Source organism: Benincasa hispida, chromosome 1, assembly GCF_027475165.1.
Source record: "Benincasa hispida cultivar pf3 chromosome 1, pf3_genome.v1.1, whole genome shotgun sequence".
In the NCBI taxonomy this organism is placed as follows: domain Eukaryota; kingdom Viridiplantae; phylum Streptophyta; class Magnoliopsida; order Cucurbitales; family Cucurbitaceae; genus Benincasa; species Benincasa hispida.
The window spans coordinates 72290649-72316538 of NC_143478.1; the positions used below are offsets into that span (position 1 = coordinate 72290649).

General features: G+C 33.5%; 1 pseudogene; it reads left to right on the forward strand.

The window, feature by feature from the left end:
- Nucleotides 1-22976: 22976 nt before the first annotated feature.
- LOC150038701 (uncharacterized) lies at nt 22977-24826 on the forward strand (annotated as a pseudogene).
- Nucleotides 24827-25890: the final 1064 nt, after the last annotated feature.

A 25890-nucleotide genomic window follows, 5' to 3' on the forward strand; every position in this document is an offset into this window, starting at 1 on the left:
TGTTCTGTTTGAGTTTTATTTTTCTATATTTATGTTTGATGTTCTTGGAATTGTGTAACATTGTGTGCAACCAATTTTGTTATATGTAAGATAACCTTTATTTTCAAAAGATGTTGAAAAAGTAAAGAAAAATAAAAATTGGGCATGCCTGACATTGTATAATCGACATTGTAGTTCTCCAGTGACAATTCATCTGACACTGTATAATTGATATTACTAGTAAATACATGGAAAGTTATGAAAGTGTTTGAACCCTCTTATTATAAGTAATTTAGGATTAAGATAAACCTTATAAGAGAGGAAGCTAAATCTGAGAGTAAAATCGAAAAAGCGGCCTTATCCGAAATGGACTCGTGACAAGTAGGAAACAAGCCTAGAGAAGAGATATTAATAAAGAAAGGGTGAAGCAATTGGGTCACTTGACCTAATTGGCCTGCCTCACGTCATCGAAGGCCAAGTTCGAGGCTAACTTGTCATGTTCTTTAGAGCATATTCTTGGTAAGCCCGCACCCATGCGTGGCCTGTTCCACTCTTCGAGAATTCTAATTCCTAAAAGGATAAAGGAACTATGAATCATTTTAAGGATAAAGAAAACATCAGATTTTTAGTCTGAGTATATATGGAGCAGGACAGTTGTTTCATATAAAATAAGTTCATACTTTTTCCTAAAATGTTTGCTCTGATCTTTGTGTTGAAAACTAATGTAAGCATCAGAGTGTCCGTGACAAATACCACATCGATATATTATTTTGATTATTTTGCAAGTGACCTCTTCTCTAAAATATAAATTCATCATCGATAAGTGGGTAAAGGTGAGGCAAGTCTTCTTGTCATCGGCACCCCAATTATTTGAGCTACCCATGACTTGAATTAAATCCAAAAACTTGTGTATTAAAATTATTGGAGCTGAGACATCAACCATAGGTAAGTGTCTACGTCACTTTCCAGATTAAAATATTAATTTTTGAAAATAATTTAACTCCAAAATATTCATATATCATCCAATGAACTCAAAGTAAAACTGTAAAAACGATTTCAAGTTTTAAATAAAACTGACAAATTTTGTTTAATAATATAATTAATAATTAATAATCAGCAATTTTGTCACGGCTCTGTCCAGTTTGTAAATTGCATGGCTAGAGAGTGTCTTGGATGACCAACCACCACTTGGCAATTTCAGTTCGAAAATTTCAATGTTATTTAAATTAAATATTTTAAATTGATCATTGACTTTGACCGTTGTCTTTGGTTCAACAAATTATAAACTAGCTACAATTACACCATCAAACTTTCAGTTATAAAAATTGAGCTCTCAAACTTATAACAATGGTAGAATTTGGACTCTCAAATTATTGAACCATCAAACTCAGACAATTGTTAAGACTATTTCTACAAATATGTGTTTGAAGGTATAATTGCAACAACCATCATACTTTCGGGGTGACTTTTACAATTTATCCAAAATTAAACTTATACAATATTAAAGGGGGCTAAGGAGGATCACTTTTACTTTTCTATTTTTTCCTTCAGTTTTAAACCTATTCCTATTGTTCCCTTACTTTCATATTTAATTATTTACAGTTATATTCAAAGGAACTCGTGAATGAAACCGTCTTTTCAGTTAAACACGTCTCTGTAAAAGAAACAATATTTGCTTTGTGGCCAATCCAATTTTCAAGTCGAACATCTTTACAAAATTTCACATATATATGACGAAACGATGCATCCTTTTATAGATGAAAGTTGCTATTGTTGCATTATGTATATGAAAATATCAAAATGTTAACCTATTCATTTGGTTATTTAATTATGATGACAATTTTATTTTAATGCTATGTAGGAGAATTTTTATGGAAAGATGATAATATGAACATAAAAGTTATCTCAACTTTTAAAGTTTAGTAATTAAAATTTTGAACAAAACTATATATTACTTATTTATTATAGGGGGATTTTCAAAAATTTTAAAAAAAAATAAGGAAACTATTTACATAAAATAGTAAAATTTTAATATTCTTTGATAAAAACCTATCAGTGTCTATTAATGAAAGAATTTGATAGAAGTCTATCATAAATAGATGCCAAGGTTTCAAATGCATTCCACCTGTTTTGTATGAATAGGAAGGGATCATTACCTCTAACTTCTCCATGGAGTTTTGTACGAACACGCCAAAATTTAGATTTGAAAATGAAGACCAATAAGATTAATAATGAAGCAGTCCACCTTTTTCTATGTATATATATACACAACGACCAAGCTTAATACGAACAGCAATTAATTAAGGCTCGAAGAGTAATTAAATCTTCTTAATTACAAATCATTAAGCTCTCTCTCTATCTTTTCTTCTAAAATGGCTTCCAAGAGAGTTTCAGTGATTTTGGGTGTGGTATTTATCATTGTTATGCTTTTAATGTCCTTTAATAATAATTATAATGTTTCTGCTAGAAAAATTCTGGATGTTAATATCCATGTTGGGGATGGCTTCCACCTTCATCAAATGGGTGAATCTTCAATATTATGTGAGTACTATATAACTTCTCTCTCTCCATCTTTGATGTTTAATTTTAATTTAATTCTGTAATAATCAGTATTTTGTGATGCCTAATGAGTTTATGCTTTATAAGTTTATAATTAGAAACTTACTTATAAGTTTGTATATTGAGTATTTTTTTTTTTTGTTTATAATTTTATGATGATTCGTACTCATAAGTATGTTTTATGAGTCTATGTTTATGTACTCGAACAAGACCATGTATCAAAAAACATGTTCTTTAATTATAAATATAAGATGATTTTTTTGGGACGAATTATAGATAGGGGTGTATACTAAAACGGACCCATCTGAACTAAAAATTCAATTTTTATTGAAGATTTAGTTCAAGTTAAAATTATAACAAAATCGAAAATTTAATGTTGGGAATGTGACCAAAGTTCCACATTGGTTAGATAAGAGGAGGATCATAGATATATAAGTGAGGGTGACTATCTCTATTGAGATGAGACCTTTTAGGATGAAACCAAAAAACAAAGCCACGAGGGTTTATGTCCAAAATGGACAATATCATACCATTGTGGAATTAGTTTGAGAGTCACCAAACTGAATCAAACTGAATATTTACGGTTGGATTTGGTATATATATATATGCATTTTTGAAAATTTCCTTTTCATCGAAACCGTAAACACTCATAGTTATAGCCTATAGGGTTAAAAAAGGATGGTTTTTTTTTTTTTTTTTTTTTTTGGTTGTTCTTGCACTCTTTTGAATCTCTAAACTTATTGCCCATTTTGTTGATTTTGATTTTTCAGATGAATTAGAGGGGGAGGTGGAAAAGAGATTTGAGGATTTCTTAAGGTCACACACTAGTAACGATGATCCTCGAGGTGGAAATTACTAAATAGAAACTCATAAATATATATGTAGCAATTCTGTTGTAGTAATAAGTTGGATGTGAACTACATTTTCTAGTTTAATTTAGTATTTAAATTGAATGAAAATAATTAAAAACATATTACATCTTCTACTTTCTGATTCTGATAAATGAAAAAAGTTTTTCTTTTTTCTTTTTTCCTGATCTTAACCATTCTTATATAATTACGTATGTATATAAAAATGTCAGTCTAATCTAATTTATGTACAACTCAACTAATAGTTTTCTAGAACAACTTGTCTAATTCTATAATATTTGGATTCCAAGAAATATCATAGGACTTAAGACTTTGTTTGTAATTATTGTAGTTTTAAAAATAATTATTAACAACTGTGCTGGTAAAAAAATCACTTAGGAAATGAAGTAAATTAGTGTTTAGTAAATTTTAGGTTGAAACTTGAAAAAGTAGCTTATAGTTGTTTGATAAGTAATGCTAAATTGTTTTGATTAGCAATGACCAAGTTGGTTGTAGTGTTTAGTAAATAAATATTACGGTCTCTTTGGATTGAGTTGAGAAAAAAGTATTTAAAAAAAAAAATCATTTTCATATAACAAAAATGATTAAAATACACGAAAAACTATTTTGAGTTGTTGTCCAGCTTTTCAGTTTCTTCCAAAATGACCCATTTTTAGAATTATATACTTTAAAATATATTACAAACACACCCTAAATTATCTTGTTTAGATAAAATAACTAATGTTGACCAATTATTAACTTCTTTATAATTTTTAATTTAAAATAATTGTTCAAAATGATATATTTTATTTGTTTCGGATGAAATAAATATTAAGGAAAATGGCTTGATTTATTTTTTTTTTAAAAAAAGGTTGTTACATTCAACTTATAAAAGTTAGAAGATAGACTTGATTAGGTGAAAAAAAATAGATATATAAAACAAATTTTAATTTTAAAAGAATAAAATTTAAAATAAAAAATTAATTAGAAAAGTGTATATGATTATAATAGAATCTAAGAGCTCGTAGGAAATTGATTTTAAGATAGGTGTGAAATGGAGTTATTTGGCGACCTTTTGGAATTATAAATCATCTCGCTTTTGTAATTCTGATATCTCTGTCTTTGTTATTAGTTGGTAGACTTTTCTCTAACTTACTTTGGTTTGTTATTGCACTTACTAAACTGTCTTATATATACTTTTTTTTGGCAATGAACCTTGCTCTTTTGGATTTGGTACATGATGAAGGTTTTAGGGATGTGTCAATTTAGTTGAAATATCCGGATGCACCTACTACAATCCCACTTTCCAAATTGTTTCTTGTTAAAAAAAAAAAAGAGTGTTTAATAGATTTAATCTCAATATGTTTTACCAAGCATAAAAAACGGTAAAGAAATCTTTTATAATTATTTTATCCTCTCATCCTAAAAGCATCTAAAAAAGCATCCTCCTAGATCATATGTAAATGGCTATCATTGATTGAAAAAATTTGTTCTCTCTAAAGTCTATATTAAACACTGATCGACGTCTCGAGTTGGATATTTCTCATTGCCCATTCATCTTTTCTATATAGGGTTTTACCTACTTTTTTGCCAAATTTGAAAAATCATCAAATCAAGAGTAAGAAAACAACATAAAACCTCCCCATTATGAGCTGTTGTATTCCCATTCCAATACACAAAGCAGAACATACAGGAATGAAAAGAACAGGAAACCAAATCCCAAATGCTCTGAATTGCATAAAGAACCCCCAAAAAAGATCAATTATCACGCAATTAATCATATCAATCACCATTTTATAATCAGAATATACCGTAACAACATTCGTAATAATACAAATTTTAGGTCAGTTGATATATGTTCATGTCAACATGCTTATTGACTTTTTTTCTTCTTTTAACACGAAGACTTTCCAAGTGATGACCCAACTTAATACTATATATTATTGCCCAACTAAACTATAGAGTTGTGATAGAATATATCGATAGGACCCAAACAATATAACAACCCACTAGGATCTCCTCCAAAAAAATTAACCAAATAATTGTTCTCCAAAACACCACAAATAAATAACCAAATAATCACCGAACAATCAACCAACAATTGATTGAAATAAACTACAAAATTATGGAAGACTAAAAACAAAGAGCACACACGAACTATACGTGGAAAACCTCTTCAATATGAAGAGTAAAAACCACGAAACTTGGAGAAGTCCACCATTGTCAACTTCTCTTATTATGATAAAATTGAGGGAAAAAAACCCAAATTAGTCATACAGATATTCACTACCCACCAATACTATCATACATAAAAGATCAAAACTTGAGAGATAAAAAGAATGAAAATCACCCAGTTTTATAGGTTCTATTCGATAGCGATTACGGACAAACCGTTCAAAACGAGACCCTATGTGTTCCGAACAAGCTGATCAAATTTCAGCACGATCAAACAGTTCAAATTCTTGCAATTAACAACTTTGTGGAAACTGTTGTTGAAAAACCGAACTGTTTGCTTTCTCTCCAATTTTTTGCATCTTTTTCCCTCTTTTTTCCCTTAGGTCATCTTCATATCACATAAAAGAAACTTTGGGCTTTCAAGATGGGCCAACTTAAAAATTAGGTCCAATTGGACTAAAAAAATATAAGTTCAAAATAAAGTCTTGTTTGTGTAATAAGTGGGCTGAACACCCACGACATAATATTACATAATTACATAAGTGTCCATATGATCACACTTGACATGTTCATTACTTTGAAATCTAGAAGTTTTCTTCTTTTAATGGGAAGTTTGTATGATAGGTACTAATGATCATAACTCAAAAGTAAATTAAAATCTAAAGTGAAGTATTTTGCAAAAACTTACACCCAAAATAAAGGCAGCAAAATGTGGAGCTGAAACCTTCATGACTAAATTACAAGAGATATTATCCACACAAACCAAAAGTCTTTACAATATATTTTCCATGAAATTAATCAATTTTCCAAACATTCATATGGAAAAAAAGAGAGAAAATGCAAACCATTTGGTGTATAAATATGTATGATGCATAATTCAAACTTTTGAGAGAGATTATAAATCTGTATCAAAATAATCAATCCCATCCCACTGATCTTTTATCATACCATAATATTAATTTATGGGTTCAATTAGAGCTTTAAATGTTTTGGTGCCACTTTTACTTATTATCCTCATATTGGCTTTTAATGTTTCTTCTTCAAGGCTTCATGTATCTCATATAGTTCGTACTCAATCAAAATTTATTTATTATTATTTTTTTTAATCTATCATAATTCTTTCATCCCTTTCTTTTTTTCTTTTTTCTTTTTTTTTTTTTTGTCTGAAATTAAGGTTTTCTAACGCATTGTATGAGAATGCGCTACACAAAATGTTTCATCAATTGCAAAGACAAACAATATAGAAAAGAGATAAGCAACAATGGGCAAAACAGAAAGTCTGATAACTCAATTGGTGATATGTCACCTATGTTTATGGGGCAGTATGCTCAAGAAAGATTTTAACACTCATATGAAGTCAAACAATTACAACGTTGTACTTATCTGTGAACAAACGACAATTATAGTGACACACTTATATAACTCAACTTATTGGATAATAACTTAGGCTCCCCCTAAGTGTGAGACTTCCTCTCAAAAGATCTTAGGAGTATATTAGTAAGAAATCACTTATGCTCCCTCTTAAGTATGAGACACCTTCTCAACCATAATGTTTCCTCTCTCAAATGAAGACCATTCTACTTGCATGAATGTAGGCTCCCTCGAAGTGTGTGTTGGGCTTGGATAACTCCACTAAGACCCAAGAAGTGAGCGACTTGATCCAAAATGAGAGAACACCTGGAGCTGCAACGGTGAGGCTTATCATGCCATGTTTTTTAGCCCTCAAACACATAAAAGATGACGATCGTTCCCTCAATCACTTTCAGTTAGTTTGATCTTTTTCCTTGCTGAAAGAAACAATGAATTCCTCTCAGAAGCTCTCTCTGGTTTTGACGAAGTTTGCAAGAGAGATGAAGGAAAAGTATTCCGAGATTAAGCATCCAATTAAAGAATGAAGAGTAGAGAAGAAGAAGACGATGACACAAGGTTTATGTTGTTCAGCAACGAGCCTTACCTCCACGAGAGGAGCTAAAATTGAAGATTTCTTGGTGGTGTTACAAGATACAGATAAGTCTTACATCTCACTGTCTTTACTCTCTCAAACTTTTTGTGATTTTGATCCTTTATATATAGAATGATTTACATGTCAGTTGTGAGAAAAATAAATAACAGAAAGTAAAGGTTCATTTCTTTGCTTAGTTACTTTTTCTACAAATTTCCACCTTGAAATTAACATTTACTTAGAAATTAGCTCCTATTCTCTAATCGCTTTGGTTATATCCTTTCTCAGGTAGCTTAAATCCAATGATGTGAAGACATTTCTTGAGTTTGAGTTGAGCGACTGTCTTGGTAAGCATGTCTAAGGCATTGTCTGATGTGTGTACTTTTAGGACTTGTATTTTCTTGCTTTCAATTTGTTCTATGATAAAATGGTATTTGACATATATATGCTTTGTCTGATTGTGGTACTGTGGATTTTTTTACAAATGTATGGTGCTTTGACTGTTACAAAAGATTTGTAATATTTCTATGTAACACCATAGTCTTGTAGTAGCCTTGATTGCCTCATATAGAGCAATAAACTTTACCTCAGTGGTAGAAAGGGCTACCACTGATTGGAAAGATGCCTTCCAACTTAATACACAACTTCCAAATAGGAAAATGTATCCTAGTAGAGACCTTCTCTTAATGAGATCCCTTGCATAATCTGAGTCCACAAAGCCAAAAAGCTCAGAGTCTGTATTATTGCTTTGTTGGTATAGGAGTCTTGCTTGTGAAGTACCCTTTAGGTAACTTAGGATCCACTTGGTGGTTCCCAATGTCTCTTACCTAGGTTGGCCATATATCTACTGACCAAACTAGTTGCATATGTTATATCTAGTCTTGTAAAAATCATTAAGTACATGAGACTTCCCACTGCTTGGGAATAGGGCATGTAGACATTAGCTTCTGATGCTCATAATATGTTTCCTTTGGTGAGTTCTCCGCTAATAGTTTGAAATGATGAGCATCGACTGTGTTTACGATTTTTTCCAATGGCTGTTGTTTACGAATTTTTCTTCTTTCATGTGAAATTTTTAAATCAATTTGTCAAAAAACTTGACTTGGCTAATGTATAATTTATGTTCACTTCTGTTTCTTTCAATGTCAATGCCAAGTATTCTTCTTGCACAACCCTTATCTTTCTTTTCAAATTCTGACTTTATGAGGTCCTTTACTTGTCTCAACCCCTTGTTAGAGCTTCCTGATAGAATCATGTCATATACATATAGTAGTAGGTAGATAGGATTAGAGGAAGATTTAGAATTGATGTAAACACAACTATCATAATGACTCTTTAGGAACCTAATCTTCTACATAAACCCATCAAATCTTCTGTTCCAGCACCTAGTCACCTTAGTCCGTAGATGGTCTGTTTTAATAGGCAAATGTAGTCTTCTTTCCCCTTGACTTGGTAAAACTTAGGTTGCCTGATGTATATAGTTTCTTCTACGTGGCTATCTAAAAATGTTGTTTTAACATCAAGTTGTTGTAGCTCTAGGTCCAATTGTGCTACTAGGGAGAGAAACATTCTGATTGAGGTTTGTTTAACTACTGGTGAGAATATCTCATTGTAGTCTATCCTCTGCTTCTATGTGAGCCCTTTGGCCACCATCCTAGCTTTCAAACTAGGTTTGTGCACATTAGAGATGCCATCTTTATACTTGTAAACCAACTTAGTTGCAATAGGTTTACAACCCTTAGGAGGGGGTACTAAATCCCAAGTTTCATTCTTTTTTTAGGGATTCAATTTCTTGATTCAAAGCTTTTATCCAGTGTCTTGCATTAGCATAACTTATTGCCTCCTCAAAAGTGGATGGCTCTAGACCACTCACTTCTTTTGAAGCATTTAATGCTAAATTGATGTTATTAGCTTCATAACTTGTAAGTGGTACTATAATTCTCTTCTGTCTATCTATAGCCAAGGAGTAATTTTTAAGATCTATCCCCTCTTGCTCATTCTAAGTGTCTGTCTCTTCTTCTTTTTCATCATGTTGAGAATTATGCCACTAGTATCTTCAGAGTCTAAGTTTAAGGGAACAGAAATAGGATTGAATGAGTGCTTCACCTCAATTTTATCAGTCAACTCTTAAGGTGAGTGTTCAGGGACATTACACTTCTGCATAAACATTTCTTTTTCCCTGAAAATGACATCTCTACTGGTCACACACTTTCTTTCAGTAGGATGCCAAAGCTTGAAGCCTTTTACTCCTTCAGTGAACCCCACAAACATACACTTTAGAGCTGGAGCATTCAACTTCCTTTTGCTCTGATGTATAAAGCCAATGCACCCAAAAACCCTTAGGTTGCTTGTTAAGAGGGTGCTTGGTCCACTTTTCTTCACGAGTGAATAAATCTAGTGATGCATGGGGACATCTATTTAGTGTGTAGACTGTATAGGAGGCTGCTTCAACCCAAATTGTTTTTGCTAGGATAGCATCTGATAGGAGGTTTTATTCAGCATCTCTACCACCGCATTTTGCTAAGGTGTATATCTCACTGTCCTATGTATGATGATCCCTTGTTGTTTAAAAAAGTTATTGAACTTTTTTGCACAAAACACAAGCTCATTATTTATTCTAAGATATTTAACTTGACAATTTAATTATTTTTCAACCATTATTTTTCATTCATTAAATTTCTCAAACACTAGGTCTTTAGTTTCAAGGAAAAATATCTAGCTCTTCCTAGAGTAGTCATCAATGAAAGTTAAGAAATATTTGGCATCGCTTAGTTAAGGAAAAGGTGAAGAACCCCAAAGGTCTAAATGGACATAATAAAAAATGGCTTTAGTTGTATGTTGAGCTTTAATAGAACTTTGCCTTGTAGCCTTCCCAATAACACAATGCTCACAGAAAGATAGGTCTTGGTGCACCCCTTTAGGAAGAATTCCTTAGTTAATAAGAGCTTAAAGATCTTTAACACTAATGTGGGCAAGTCTTTTGTGTCGTAGGTCTCTATCAGTAGGTGCCTTGCTTGTTGCAACCAAGACTGATTATAACTTTTGTACTCCTTATACAACATACACACCATTCACCTTGATTCCAATTAGCATTAGTTTAGAATCCTTCTGAACCTAATAGTAATCTCCCTTCCCCTTATATTCACAACCTATTGAGTTAAGTATGCCTAGTGAAATCAGGTTCTTCTTTAATTTGGGTACATGCCATTATACTTGACAGTCGAATAGATGACGCTTTATTTCTCTTGACGTTTTTATAGTATCAAGTTATAATATTAGACTTGACAGTCGAATAAACGACGCTTTTATTAGCGTCAAGTATATCCTCTACTTGACATTGGAAAAATGTCAAGTAATCCAATTTTTGTAGTAGTGTGTTGATGACATGTTGTTGGCAGGGAAGAACATGATTGAGCTAAATGACATCAAAGTTCAGTTGAAAGCTGAATTTGAAATGAAGGACTTAGGCAGCTAAAAGAATCCTGGGTATGGAAATCATAAGGCAAAGAAATAGGAGAGAATTGTTCTTATCTTAGAAGTAATACACTCTAAAAGTGCTGGACAAGTTCAATATGTCTAATGCTAAGTTATTATCTACACCTATGGGTCACTAGTTCAAGCTATCTGCAAAGGACTCTCCTAGAGACCCAGCTGAGAAGCTAACTATGTCAAATGTTACTTATTCTAATCCTATTGGAAGTTTGATGTATTCGATGGTGTGTATTAGACCTGATCTAGCCTACAGCTCAAGTCTAGTCAGCAGATACATGGGTAACCCTGGCAAAAATTATTGGGAAGCTATCAAATGGGTGTTTCCGTATCTAGTGGGGTCAGTGAAAATGGGACTCCTATTTACAGCTCCTAATGAACCTAAACCACTCCTAAAGGGATATGTTGATATAAATTTTATAGGGGATAGTGATAAAAGAAGATCTCTAACAGGTTGCTCCTTTTTGTTAGGAAGGAACATTATAAGTTGGAAATCTACCCTACAATCAGTAGTTGACATGAAGCTGAATTCATAGCAGTTACAGAAACAATTAAAAAGGCAATTTGGCTACAAGGTCTAATCACAAAACTAGGGTTCAAAAAAGAATCTGTAGAGTTGCTATGCGATAATCAGAGTGCAATACACTTCACCAAAAATCAACAATATCATGACAGAAAAAAACATATTGATATAAAACTCTTTCTTGTTAGAGAAATTATTGAAAAAGGAACCATCGTCATATAGAAAGTCAAAACAGAAGATAATGATGCAAATTTTCTAACCAAAGTGCTACCAAGGTCTAAGTTTAATCACTGTTTAAAATTTCTCAATGTAACAGACCTAACTGAGGGAAAATAGTTACCTTGCTTTAAAGATCTTCAAAGAAACTTTTTGCTTTATGGGGATATTTGTTGAGGTGATCCAAAAAGCCCTTGTCTCTTCTTCAACTCCAGCTTCTGTCAAAGACAAAGAAATAAAAACATTTGGTTAGAAATGGTTAGAAGCTGCAACAAATCTGCATCAACAAATTATTCTTTTGTTATTTCTATTACTATAATAAATTTTTATAAGAATCAAGTTCACTATGATAAAATATTTATTACAATAGAAAAATATCTTTGAGAGGCAAATAAGGTCTGAGAGGGAGTTCGAAAAAGGATAAACTCATCTTTGTAGTCTCAACTTGTAATCTTGAAGAAATCCAATGAAGTCTTGAAGATCCTTTTCACAGTGGATGTGTTGGTTTAAAAACCAGGGATCTACACCAAAAAAAATCTCACGTACTCAATTGATAGACTTATATTTGAAGAAACAGACAAAACAAAATATTCTAGAAGCAAAATATATTAGCAAGAGAAAGAAAAGTAATGGAACTCCTATATTTTATTCAATTGATAGACTTACATTTCTAGTCTAATAACAACAAAATAACCACAAACCACTAACTTAATGTTTACTAAATTTTTGTTTTAAAAGATACAAAGAAAATAATATTAGGATATTTGGAATTTAAGAGGGAGAAAAGGGAGTTTGAAAAGGTCAAACATGTAAGGGTCATTTTCAAATATAAGAAAATGAACTAAAATATTGATAAATATAGTAGCTTCATCTCGTTCATCCCCATTTACCGTCGTTCGACCGTACATCACATGTTCACCATCCATATGAGTCGTGCCACTGTCCGTTGTCAAGTCGGGTTGTGTATCGTCCATCATCCAGTGCACTGTCTGAGTCTATCGTTTGACATCCAATACTATTGGTTTAAAAAACAGGGATCTGCACCAAAAAAATCTCACGCACTATGATATATATTTGAAGAAATAGATAAAATAAAATATTCTGGAAGTAAAATATATTGGCGAGAGAAAGAAAAGTAATGGAACTCTTATATTTTATTCAATTGATGGACTTACATTTATAGTCTAATAATAACAAAATAACTACAAACCATTAACTTAATGCTTATTAAAAATAGCAACATGTGGACTTCTTCTTTCATACGATCGGGAAGATTCAGTCTTGAATCATGACCGGATTATTAGTTCACACTACTCCCCCTAATCCTGACATGATTCTAAATCACGCACACCAAGTAGTTGGCGCATAACAACTAACTTCACTCCTGTCAATACTTTGGTCAGTGCGTCGGCTCGTTGTTCTCTGGTGTTGACAAATTCAACGACAATTTTCCCCTTCTCTCGAATGAAATGAAAACGTGTATCTATGTGCTTACTGCGGCCATGAAATACTGGATTCTTCATGAGAGCTATCACGGATTTGTTGTCAACGAAAAATGTTACCGGTCTTGGCTCCATTCCGGTTAACTCGCTAACAAGGCTTCTTAACCAGAATGCTTGGCAAGCCGTGGTAATAGCTGCAATGAACTTGGCTTTGCAAGATGAGAGTGCCACCATCTTTTGCTTTTGCGAATTCCATGAAACCAAGCTTTCATTTAAGTAGAACGTTATTCCACTTGTGCTTTTCCTCCCGTCGAGATCACCAGCTAAATCACTATCAGAGTAGCCAAATATATCGACTTCTCGGGGACCTTTCACATAAGTGAGCCCAAAGTGAATTGTCCCTCTCAAATACCTAAGTATTTGCTTGACCACTTTGTGATGTATGGTCCTAGGCCTTTCCATATACCTGCTCGCCATCCTAACAGCATATGAGAGATCCGGTCTTGTGTTCAGCAAGTATCTAAGACAACTAACGATGCTTTTGTACTCCGTAGCATCAATTAATGTTCCTTCCATGTCTTTGTGAATTTGTGTCTTGGGTTCCATTGGGTACTTTGTGGCATTGCAGTCAGCCATTCCGAACTGGGACAAGATTCTTTTGGCATAAGTTGGCTGTTTGAGCAAGATTCGATCCTTCTGTTGTTCCACTTCAATCCCTAAGTAGTAAGAGAGAAGACCCAAATCGCTTATTTCAAATTTTACCATCATTTCTTGCTTGAAATCGTTGACTTTTTCAGTGCTACTTCCCGTTACAATGAGATCGTCAACATATATTCCAACAAGAACACTTTCTTCTCCTTCTCTTATTGTGTAGACTACTTGCTCTTGAGTGCATTTCCCAAAGCCAAGCTCTTTGAGACTATTATCAAGTTGAATGTTCCAAGCTCGTGGAGCTTGTCTGAATCCGTAGAGAGCCTTCGACAACCTATACACCTTGTGTTTCTGGTTTCGAACTTCAAATCCCTCCGGTTGAGTAACATATACTTCCTCTTCCAATTCCCCGTTGAGAAATGCCGACTTCACATCTAGATGGTGTACCTTCCAATTTCGGTTTGCAGCGAGTGCAAGAATGATTTGAACAGTGTCAAGTCTTGCAACCGGTGCAAAAACTACTTCAAAGTAGATGCCTTGGCTTTGTACATAGGCTTTAGCAACCAATCTTGCTTTGTGCTTGATAACTTCTCCATTAAAGTCTTTCTTCAATTTGAACACCCATTTTAGACCAATGGGTTTGTGTCCTGGTGGAAGCTCGGTTAGACTCCATGTGTTTTTCTTCTCAATGGATTTCAACTCGTTCTCCATTGCTTCGTACCAGTGGGCCTCGATCGCAGCTTCTTGATAACATGTCGGTTCTTCGGACACCACCATCATCACCTCATTTTTTTGTTCTACACTGCCTACAACTTCCTCTGTGTTGGCGTAGATGTTAGCGAGAGATCTTAGACGGACCGGTGTGTTCGTCGATGGAGTAGATGGACTAGTCTCTCCAATTTCGGGTATCTCGGCTACTTGTGGTGCAGAATTTTTGACCTCAATTTCTGTGTTCTCCATATTATTGGCCTCGTCGGAATAAAATTGGTCCATCATCTAAACTCCAAAATTTCTTTGCCATCATTAACGCCTTTGTTTTAAGCCTATTCAATATTCTATTGAAACACGACATCTCTACTAATTTGTAGTTTTCCACGGCTCGGGTCATATAAGCGATGAGCTTTGCATCCTTCTTCGACACCAAAATATACCATCGGCGAGCTTCGGTCGTCGAGTTTCTTGAGGTGAGGGGTTGTGTTTTTTATATATGACACACAACTAAACACTCTCAAGTGTGCGAGATATGGCTTTCTCCCCATCCAAGCTTCAAATGGTGTGCGTTCTCCAAGGGCCTTCGTTGTTAAACCACGTGTCTCACTGCCTCTCCCTAAAACCTTGCTGGCACGTGCATGATTTTGAGGAGTGATTTCATCATAGCCATTACAGTGCGGTTACGACGCTCTACGACGTCATTCTATTGTGATGAATATAGAGCAGTGAGGTGTCGCTTGATTCCTTCTTTTTCGCAGAAATGAGTGAACTCTGCAGATAAGAACTTGCCACCTCGATCCGTCCAGAGCGTTCCGATCTGTTACTCCGTCTTGTTCTCCATCAAGAGTTTGAATTTCTTGAATGCTTCGAGTGCGTCACTTTTTACCTTCAACATGTACAGCCACATCCATCTTGTGGAATCGTCAACGATCAGCAGAAAATACTTGTTGCCAGCGAGAGTACATGGTGAAATCGGTCCGCAAATATCGACATAGAGGAGTTCTAGCGGCTTCTCTGCTCTATAGGTTGATTGGCGCAGGAACAACAATCTCTCTTGTTTGGTAATCACGCATGCTTCGCATAACTTGTTCGGTTGAGTCACTGGTTGTACTCCAACTACCAATTTCTTCTCGCCCATGAGCTTCAAGTCATGAAAGTTGACATAGCCAAGTCTCGCGTGCCACAACCATGCTGGATTTTCTAGGCTCGTCAGAAGGCATACTTGCTTGAACGTCTTCAAGGTTATCTTGTACAAGTGATTTTTTGTTCGCTTCACCGACATCAAGGGCTTCCCGCTCCTGTCACACACTTTCATGGCATCTCCCGCCATTTGCACCTTGTTCCCATCTTCTGTCATTTTCCCGAGGCTTCTGATGTTGCTACGTAGCTTTGGAATGTAGTATACCTCTTGGAGAGTCTTTTGATCACTGTTTTTGAATGGATGATCACTCGAACACAGCCGTTCCTTTTCCCATGATCTGAATGGATGATCCATCGCCGAACTTCACCCTCTCAGTGATGCTTTCATCCAATTCTTGGAACTTCTCACGATGGCCAGTCATGTGGTTGCTAGCACCGTTGTCAAGGTACCAAACGTCATTATTTTCTCCATTCTTGTCGTTGCGATACATCTCCGGCAACAACCGCTCTTTGCTGGGTAGTACGGCATCCTCCTGATCACGTCTAGTGCGTGTCCCCTCCTGGGACACGGCCATCATCAAAGCTGGTTCTTCATCGGCGACGCAAGTTAGATGAGCTTCGTCGTCACGACCTTTTCCATGGCACTCTGACGCGTAATGTCCCATCTTGTTGCAAGTGAAGCACTTTATGTGACTTTTGTCACGAGTGCCATTTCCGTTGTTACTAGTGCCTCCCACACTATTTTGACGCTCCGTGCCACGACCACGACCTCGTCCTCGTCCTTGCCATCTTCTGCGATCGCTACCACCGGATCCGCGCCCTTTGTTCACCGAAGAGTTTTCACCGCTATTCCCTTTCTGTCTTGCTTTCCACTCGGCATGGGTAAGTAGAAGTTGTCCATCGAAGTTGTTGTTGTTTCCTCGGAGCCGCGCCGTCCGTTTCTCGTACGCCTTCATTCGTCCTATCTCCTCTTCAAACGACATGGTTTCGAGATCTAGGAATTGCTCGATTCTGGCAACAACGGGAAATATTTTTCGGGGACAGAGTCTAGGAGCTTCTTAACCAATGATGAATCCTCAAGTGCAACACCGAGGGTGGAGAACTTGCTTACTAATTCGCTGATTTTCCCCGCGAACTCATCGATTTTCTCGGTCTTCTTCATCCGAAGAACATCAAACTCGCTTTTCAAGGTTTGAACTCGCGCCATCTTCACCCGCTCGCTGCCCAAGTACCTCGTCTTGAGACTATCGCATATTTCCTTTGCGGCTTTCTTTTTCGCGATTTGTAGAAGCATGTCTTCTGGGATGCATTGAAGAATGTACACGTGCACCTTCTTGTCCTTCTTCACATCCACTTCGGCTGCTCTCGCTGGCTCTATCGCCTCCCAAACTCCTTGGGCGTCGAGGATTGCTTCCGCCTTTATCGCTCACACTGTGTAGTTGTGAGGAGTCAACATCGGGTAGAGAATTGGCACTCCGCCGTTCTCCTTCGCTTGCTGCGAGACGCTCGTCATCTTCGTTGGACGGTGGAAACTGTGATGAGAAGACAACCTGGCTCTGATACCAAATGTTGGTTTTAAAACCAGGGATCTGCACCAAAAAAAACTCACGCACTCTGATATATATTTGAAGAAACAGACAAAACAAAATATTCTGGAAGCAAAATATATTAGCGAGAGAAAAAAAAAAAGTAAAAAGTAATGGAACTCCTATATTTTATTCAATTGATGAACTTACATTTATAGTTTAATAACAACAAAATAACCACAAACCATTAACTTAATGCTTACTAAAAATAGCAACGTGTGGACTTCTTCTTCCACACGATCCGGAAGATTCGGTCTTGAATCATGACCAGATTATTAGCTCACAGGAGGTAGGTGGATTACAAACACCGAACCACTATACTCCTTGGTTTGCTTTTCTTCTTCTCTTTTCATGTCTGTGTGTGCATCTTATCTTCTTCCATACTTGAAGCCTAGAATCTGAGCACAAAAATATGACCATAAAGAGAGAAGGACGGAGATCAGAGAAAGCAATTAGAGAGAGAGAGAAACAAAATGAATCTGAAATGAAATTTTCTGTGAGCTGGAAGAAACGTAAAGTTGAAGAGAAAAGAGTTAATTACCATCTGTAAAGTTGAAGAGAAAATAATTAATTACCATCTGTTCAATCAGTATGAAATGTGTCACATCAGGTACAGCTGCTTCCTTATCAACTTCTTTTGGGCCTTTGTTTTGTTGTTCTATACCAAGGCACATTAATAACAGACTAAGGTTTAATTTATACCTCTTTGTACGATTAAATTATTATCCTGAGCCTACTATATGTTGAAGTTATTTAGGTCTATTTTCAAAAGTTAGTTAAGTTTAATAATCTTTATTTGTTTGAGTGTAAATTGAGATTACTACTGCTCATATAAGTCTTGCATGTTTTTCTAACTTTTGAATGCAAATATACAATAATGGGGTAACAAGATTGGAAAGACCCATATTCTTCATTGCAAGATTAATTTCATAAAAATTTAGGGACCAAAAATGTTTTTATAATGAAACTTTCTCATGACGATGACAGTATAGCTCAAATTTTACATAGTAACATCCTTACCAGTCACATTTTTTCAATGCATGATTTTATGACTCTATTTCTTTCATTAAATTATGTTCTGGATCGAAGTAGGCTCTTACCTTTCTTGATAAAAGAGTTTAAGAAGTGGCCATCATTTTTAAAAGGAACCAAATAAATTTACTTCGGTTATCTTGGATTTTAACCTTTTATAATTGCTCGATAGTCTTGTACTGCTCAGTATTAATCATGGCCTCCTCCTAACAATGAGAAGTGTTGGTTAGTGATTCATTGACAATTGAAGCCTGTTTTCCTTTCTTTCTTTCTATGTTCTTCTTTTTCCTGATCACTTTAACTATCTATTCAAGGTATCAACATCTTCAAAGAGGTCATAATTTTCAAAAAGGGAATAAAATGTGTATGTTTTATATGTTACTACTTAGACTAATTTTTTGTGGAAGAGTCTAGATATTCTTCTTTTGTTATTACTCCTTTGTTTTTCAAGTAGATTCGTGAAGATGATTTTGCAATCTCATATTATGTAAGATGTTCTCCTTGAACTAATTCAGCTAAGATTCTCATATGAGCCAAGTATGGTAAAGAACAATTGCATCATAATTTATCTTTGTGATTTAGTGCGTTATATTGTAGATATACTCCTTGCGGTATTATTATTTTGAGTGTAAAGTAAGATTAGTTTGAGTAAATGGAAGTAGGGGACTGCTCAGATGCGTTTTGTTGTTTTTCTAACTTTTGAATGCAAATATCTAATAATGGGGTAATAAGATTGGAAAGCCTCATACTCGTCCTTACAAGGTCACTTGAAAGTAGGGCCTTGTCACCATCCATATGGTTCCTGCTCCTTATAGTTCTGGTATTGTTGCTTTAATTCTTGCTTCAATATTTACACTACCGTTGAAAGAATGTCTGATTTATCTCATCTTTTTCTATTGGGCTTGGTTGTTAGTTGTTATCTTTGGGTTTGTTTACAACTTTGGGATTTATCTCATACTCTTCCTTACAAGGAGCATGGAATTGATAGAGTAAACTAACATGCAGTAGAAGAAATCAAAATCAATAAGCACTCTATTTACACTTAATTTGAGTTTAAAACATGCATTGAAACAAAATTCAGATAAAGGGTTTCAAAAACTATAATCTTTGATGAATCTCAGCAATACCAGCTTCTTTCCACGAATTGGAACTTCAAATCAGCTAAGGACCATCACGGAAACTTTCTCTACTATTCTCTAACTCAGATTGAAAGGTGAAATAACTGAATTTGAATGAGAATGAAGAGGGTTTAACATGAGATTTTATTGCATGGATCATTAATTGAAGTTCAAATCTTCAATTTATACTAGTAGACCATGCAGATTTGAGTAAAAGATTGATGCCACTTCAATTTCCATTGAAATTGGAGTGGCATGAGGTGTTTATTTGAGTGGAAAAATCCAAACTGATTTTTCAAAAACCATTTTTTTTATTTAATTTTTATAATTTTGAATTTTAAAAAAAATCCATATAATTAATCAAATTACCAATTTAAAAAAAATCAAAATTGGATAAAATTGAATATTTAATTAAACTAATTTTATTAATTTAATTTAATATCGAATATTAAATATTATATAACACCTCATCAAATATTTAAATCATTATTTAAATATTATTGAACTCTTCAATCAAAATTAACCATTTTAATTGTATCAAATACAACTAATGGAAACCCGAATTGAATTTGAACACTTCAAATTCAAAACCTTAATTTTGAATCTCAACATTTCAAATCAACTCAATTCACTAATCCAAGATATATGTTACAAGCTTGTAGAGGGACCTTATGGACTTATAAATCATGAGCTTCAATGATTTGAGATTAATTGACTAAACTCTTTAGACTGAAATAATCCATTTTCGTTAACAACCGAGACATACCACTATAGCTCGATAGTTGCACTCCTCTCACCATAGATATATTTCTTTCCATTTTAACCATAATCAGTAAGTCAATCCTTCACATATCGTTCGTATTTACAGTTAGGTCAAAATTACCATTTTACCCTTGTAAATACGTCTTGCTCCTTAAGCTACCACTTCTCTGTTGAACAATTGGTTTATAGTCCAACTTATAAACCATGATCCTCTTAATCGGGAGAGGGTGGGCCCCGTTGTTCAAGACCAAGAATTAGCACTTAAGAGAACGACCTATTTGTTAACCCTAAATCGGGTAGGAGTGAATTCTATCTTGCAGAATTATGTCCCCAACTATTTATCTGGTCTTATCTTCAAAATGGGAGGTTTAATAGGCAGTGTTGTTGGACTACTCTCAACTATGCAGATCAAAGGATAATCCTGAATAAACAGGAGTTCATAGTTAGCTCAGGATTAAGATCGAGTTACCCTAGGTCATTAAATTTTGAAATAATCAACTTTAATATTAAACGGTCGTTATAAAGAAAAGTGACTACTTTGAGGTCCAGTCTTATGCAAATTCATTACATAGGATGCCCCCACTCACATGTCTCCACATGAATGATTTTGAGATCACATCATTTGTATCGGTATACAAAATGGGCCGCATTCAATAGTGTCACTAGGATGAGATACCCAATTTCATCCATATACTTATGGACTATTTTGGTTATATCTTAAAACATGATCCTTTGTTATGTCACCACATAAAGTTAAATTATTCATATTATAGTCATGGATTCGTTTATTGGATTTTTATAATAGAATGCAATATAAATAACAATTTATTGAATAAAATACTCAATTAATCTGTTAACAATATTTATGAACTGCGAGTTTTAGGACATTCCCAATAGGAATTTTTTGCAAGAAGTAAAAAAAGAAAAAAAAAAGTCAAATGCCAATAAAGTTTTGTGTCCATGTAAAAAAATGTAGAAATATGAGACATTGTGATTTTCAAATCATATATGAGCACTTGGTCATTAAGGGAGTGGATCCTACATATAATATTTGGTATCATGATTGAGATGTATGTGAAAGGGATGAAGTCAATAATGAAGTTGGTTGTAGTTTTATGTTTGAAGTAACAAACTTCTATGAGAGCACATATATGGGAGAAGAAAACAACATTGATGATCATTCTACATCAAGGAAGGAAAACAAATTTTCTCAAAGTGTTCAAGAGGCAAATACTCCATTGTATGCAAGTTATACAAAGTATACGAAAATGTTAACAGTTGTAGTATTGTATAACCTGAAAACTTTTAATGTTCGGTCAGATTCAAGCTTCACTAGTCTTTTGAGGTTTTTGCATGACATGCTCCCAATTGACATTGTTATTCTAAGATCTATTTATAAAGTTAGAAAATTATTCAAGTAATTTGATTTAGGCTATCAAAAAAATTCATGCATATGTTAAGAATTATTGCCTATTTAGAAATGAGAATGAAAAGTGAGAAAGTTGTCCTCATTGTGCGACTTCATAATGGAATATTGATGAACGAACAAATCAAATCAAACAAGGTGTGTCGTCAAGATATTGAGATACTTTTCTATCATTCCATGACATTAACGGATGTTTAAAATAAATAAAGTTAGTGAAAATTTACGTTAGCATTGGAACCATAAAAGTACCGATGGAAAGATTCAACATCCAGTTGACACTGTTTTATGGGTAACAATTGATAAAAAATGGCCTGAGTTTTCTATGGATTCGCATAATCTTAGGTTGGGCATTGCTACAGATGGGTTGAACCCATTCTCCAATTTGAGTAGTTAATACAATTATTGGTCAGTTATACTTGTTGCTTACAACTTTCATCCTCAGTCATGCACGAAGGAAAATATAATTGTTGATTCCTTAGGATATGATATTGATGTCTATCTACAACCTCTTGTGGAAGAATTACAACTATGGAAAGGAGTACATGTTTATGATATTGTAGGTAACATGGATTTCAATTTGAGATGAATTCTTATGTGGACTATAAATGATTTATTAGCATATGAAAATCTTGTCGGATGCACCACAAAAGATAAATATGGATGTCCAACTTATGGAGATAATACTCGTTCTTATTGGTTGAAACATAGTAAAAAAAAATTGCATAATGGGTCATAGATGATCCTTAACAAGACCATACCCATATCGGAGAAAAAAGCATGGCTTTATGGGAAAATAGAAGAAGAATTACCTCCCAAAATTACAACAAGTAGTGTAATTTATACCCAAATTGAAGATTTTGATAATTGTTGAGGGAAATGCAAAAAGAGAAAGAGCAAAAGTCATAAAGAATCGTCAAATCAAAGGTGGAAGAAGCGACCAATTTTCTTTGATCTACCATATTGGAAGGTTAATGAATTCTAAGTTTATGGTGTATTTTATTGAGTTTCAAATTATTGAGGTTCAAACTAGGCCATTAACAATTTGAAACTTTGATTTTGTAGGAATTACCAATAAGTCACAACTTGGATGTCATGCATGTGGAGGAAAATGTATGTGAGAGTATTGTAGGTGCATTATTAGATATAAATGGAAAGTCAAAAGATGGAATTAATACAAGAAAATATTTACAATTTTTGAAAATTCGTCCTGACCTATATTCTCAAGAACGTGGAGGGAGAAATTACTTACCTTCTGCTCCACGCACATTGTTGAAGTCTAAGAAGAAATTATTTTATTCAAGGTTGTACAAACTAAAGTTGCTTGATTGATATAGTTCAAATATTTCAAAGTGTGTATCATTATATAAATGCAAAGTGATGGGGTTGAAGTCTCATGATTATCATGTATTGATGCACCAACTTTTATCCGTGGTGCTTAGAGGTTTTCTTCCGAAAGCTCCAAGACATGCAATATATAGGCTATGCTCATATTTCAATAGACTTTGCCAATGTATAATTGATGGAGGTTATATTAGAGCCTAAAAAAGAAGTGGTGGACATTTTATGTCTTCTTGAAATGTACTTTCCTCCTTTATTTTTTGATATAATGACACATTTGGTTATTCATTTAGGTCGTGAAGCTTGTATATGTGAACCTATTCAATTTTGTTAGATGTAACCATTTAAAGGTAAATGCCTTACTTTTGATATAGTGATAATTGTGATCCTCCCTGTACTAATAATATTTAATTTAGATATATGAAGATATTGAAAGGTTATATACGTAACAAAGCATAACCAGAACGGTGTACTGCAGCATGCTACTTAGCTGATGAATGTGTTGACTTTTTAAATCAATTTTTTGAACAGTTGTTTGAGGTAATGAATAATCAACACCAGAATGAAAAGTACTAGAATATCATCCTAGAGGGTTGTCCAATATCTTATGGAACTCCAGTTACTTTATCTGATGATGTGCTTGAGAATGCACATCGATATGTCTTATTCAACACAGAAGAGGTGGAAGCATTTATCAAATGAGTTAATTTTTGTAACCATATTACTTAGTTTAATATAAGACTATCATTTATGACAATTTATTTGGGTATGATGCATATGAATGAACTTATGACCATAGGTAGAAAACTAACCACAGATTCTAATCTACTTTGGAAGATTCATATAGAACAATTTCATTGTGGTTGAAATATAAGGTGATACTAACTATTTCATAAATTCCATATCAAATAATGAATATATAATACTACAATATAGGTTAACTAACAAGTAGGTATGTTTGATCTTATCAAATTGAGTTAGATTCATCTTCTGAATATTACTCCGGCTTGTTAAGATGGCTTGCAAATGGGTCAAGAAAACATGCAATATCTTACATTGGATACATCATAAATGGACAAACAATTTCACATAAAGAGTGTCAAAAAATCAACAAAAAATAGTGATGTTTCTATAGATGCTACAACATTATGTAGATCCAGTGCCAAAGATCGATCTCAAGTTGTAAACCTAGTTGCTTATTATAGGGTGTTACAAGAAATCATCTTGTTAGATTATTATGCCTATCAATTTCCAATCTTTAGATACAGTTGGGCAAATGTTTGTAATGGAGTACTAAATGTTGAGAAAGGATTTACTCTTGTTAACTTACATCAAAGTCAAAGTATATTTATATGAAAGCCTTTCTTTTTTGCCTCGCAAGCAAACAGGTACTTTATGTTAGAGAACATGACACCTCAAATCGGTATGTTTTATTAAAAGCACCACCAAGAGGATTTCATGACCTAGAGATATATGATGAGAATTATGATGGTATTGTTATTAGTAATGAACAAATTCATAGTGCGGTTGAAGACGTTGATGAAAGTGATGGGCTTACTTTTGCAAGACAAGATTGTGAGGGTGTTTTGTTGAGGAGTAATTTGATGCATTGTATAAATGTTTGTTGTGATTGTATTATACTTTATAGTATTATTTTGCAAAGGTACTTTGATTACATGAAGTCAACCCTCAATCATGAACTAAAATTTATTTTGTAAAGACTTTTTCACCACTTTGATGAATATCATATTGATGTTAGTTCTTTACTTATATCAATTAACTTTGTTCATAAATACTACTTCATAACTTTATATCAATATCTAGGTGTATGTTTTGACTTTGTTGGGATAGTTAGCTTCCAGAGTTTGTGGACTTTTGTTGAAGAATGACTTAATTGAATTGTACTATGTTTTTTTTCTTCGGGGTGTCACAATTTTATTTATTTATTATTATTTTCTTTTAGGAAGATTGTCACAACTTTATTGACAAACTCACAACTTTATTGACAAACTGTGTGTGTATACATAAGGATCTCACTTTTCCAAAGGTCATGAGCCCTTAAGACTAACCTTTCAAGAAAGTCATCTTATTTGAACAATGAAAAGATATGTTCTTTTGAAAATTAATTAGTTAATTAATTATATATATATATATTCTAGATATTTTTTTAGTTAATTATATTTATAAACTTTGATATTGAAGTAACAATAATGTAATGTTTAAAAATTTGTTAATTATATTTATAAATTTGTAACGATTATATGTTTAACATTCCATATCAACATTTGTATGCCTTTTATATTTGTAAATTAAATAGATTAAATTCTTAATTATATGTTTAAAATTCCATAAACTAAATTATTATAAATTCGAAAATATATATATTAAAAATAACTATAAATCAAAAGTGAATAAGAATAAGGATATTTGTAATGCGGAGTAGAATAAGAGAAAAAATCTAAAAATATATTACATTTTTAAAATATTTGCAAATATGGATGAGTTGACTAGTCAATCTTTGAATTTTTTTTTAATTTTCAATTTCGCCCTCCCTTATCTTATTTGGTTGTACAACTTTTTTTAGTTTATTTCTCTTCTTTGATTTTTGCTTCTTTCCTTCCTATTTTCCTATTTTCATTTTTTTCTTTCTTAGTTTTTGCTTCTTCTCCTTTTTTTTTTATTTTATTTTATTCTTTCCTTTATCCGAATTTTGCTTTTTTCCTTTATTTTTTTATTCTTTCATTTCCTTATTTTTTTCCTTTCTTTTTTTCATTTTTTCATTTTATTTTCTTTCTTTAGTTTTTTATTATTCTTTTTTTTTTTAATTTTCTTTCTTCAGCTCTTACTTATTCCTTTTTTTAATTTTCATTTTCTTCTATTTCTCCGATTTTTGCTTCTTCCCTTATCTTTTTTTATTATTTTATTTTCTTGTCTTTCTCCGATTTTTTGCTTC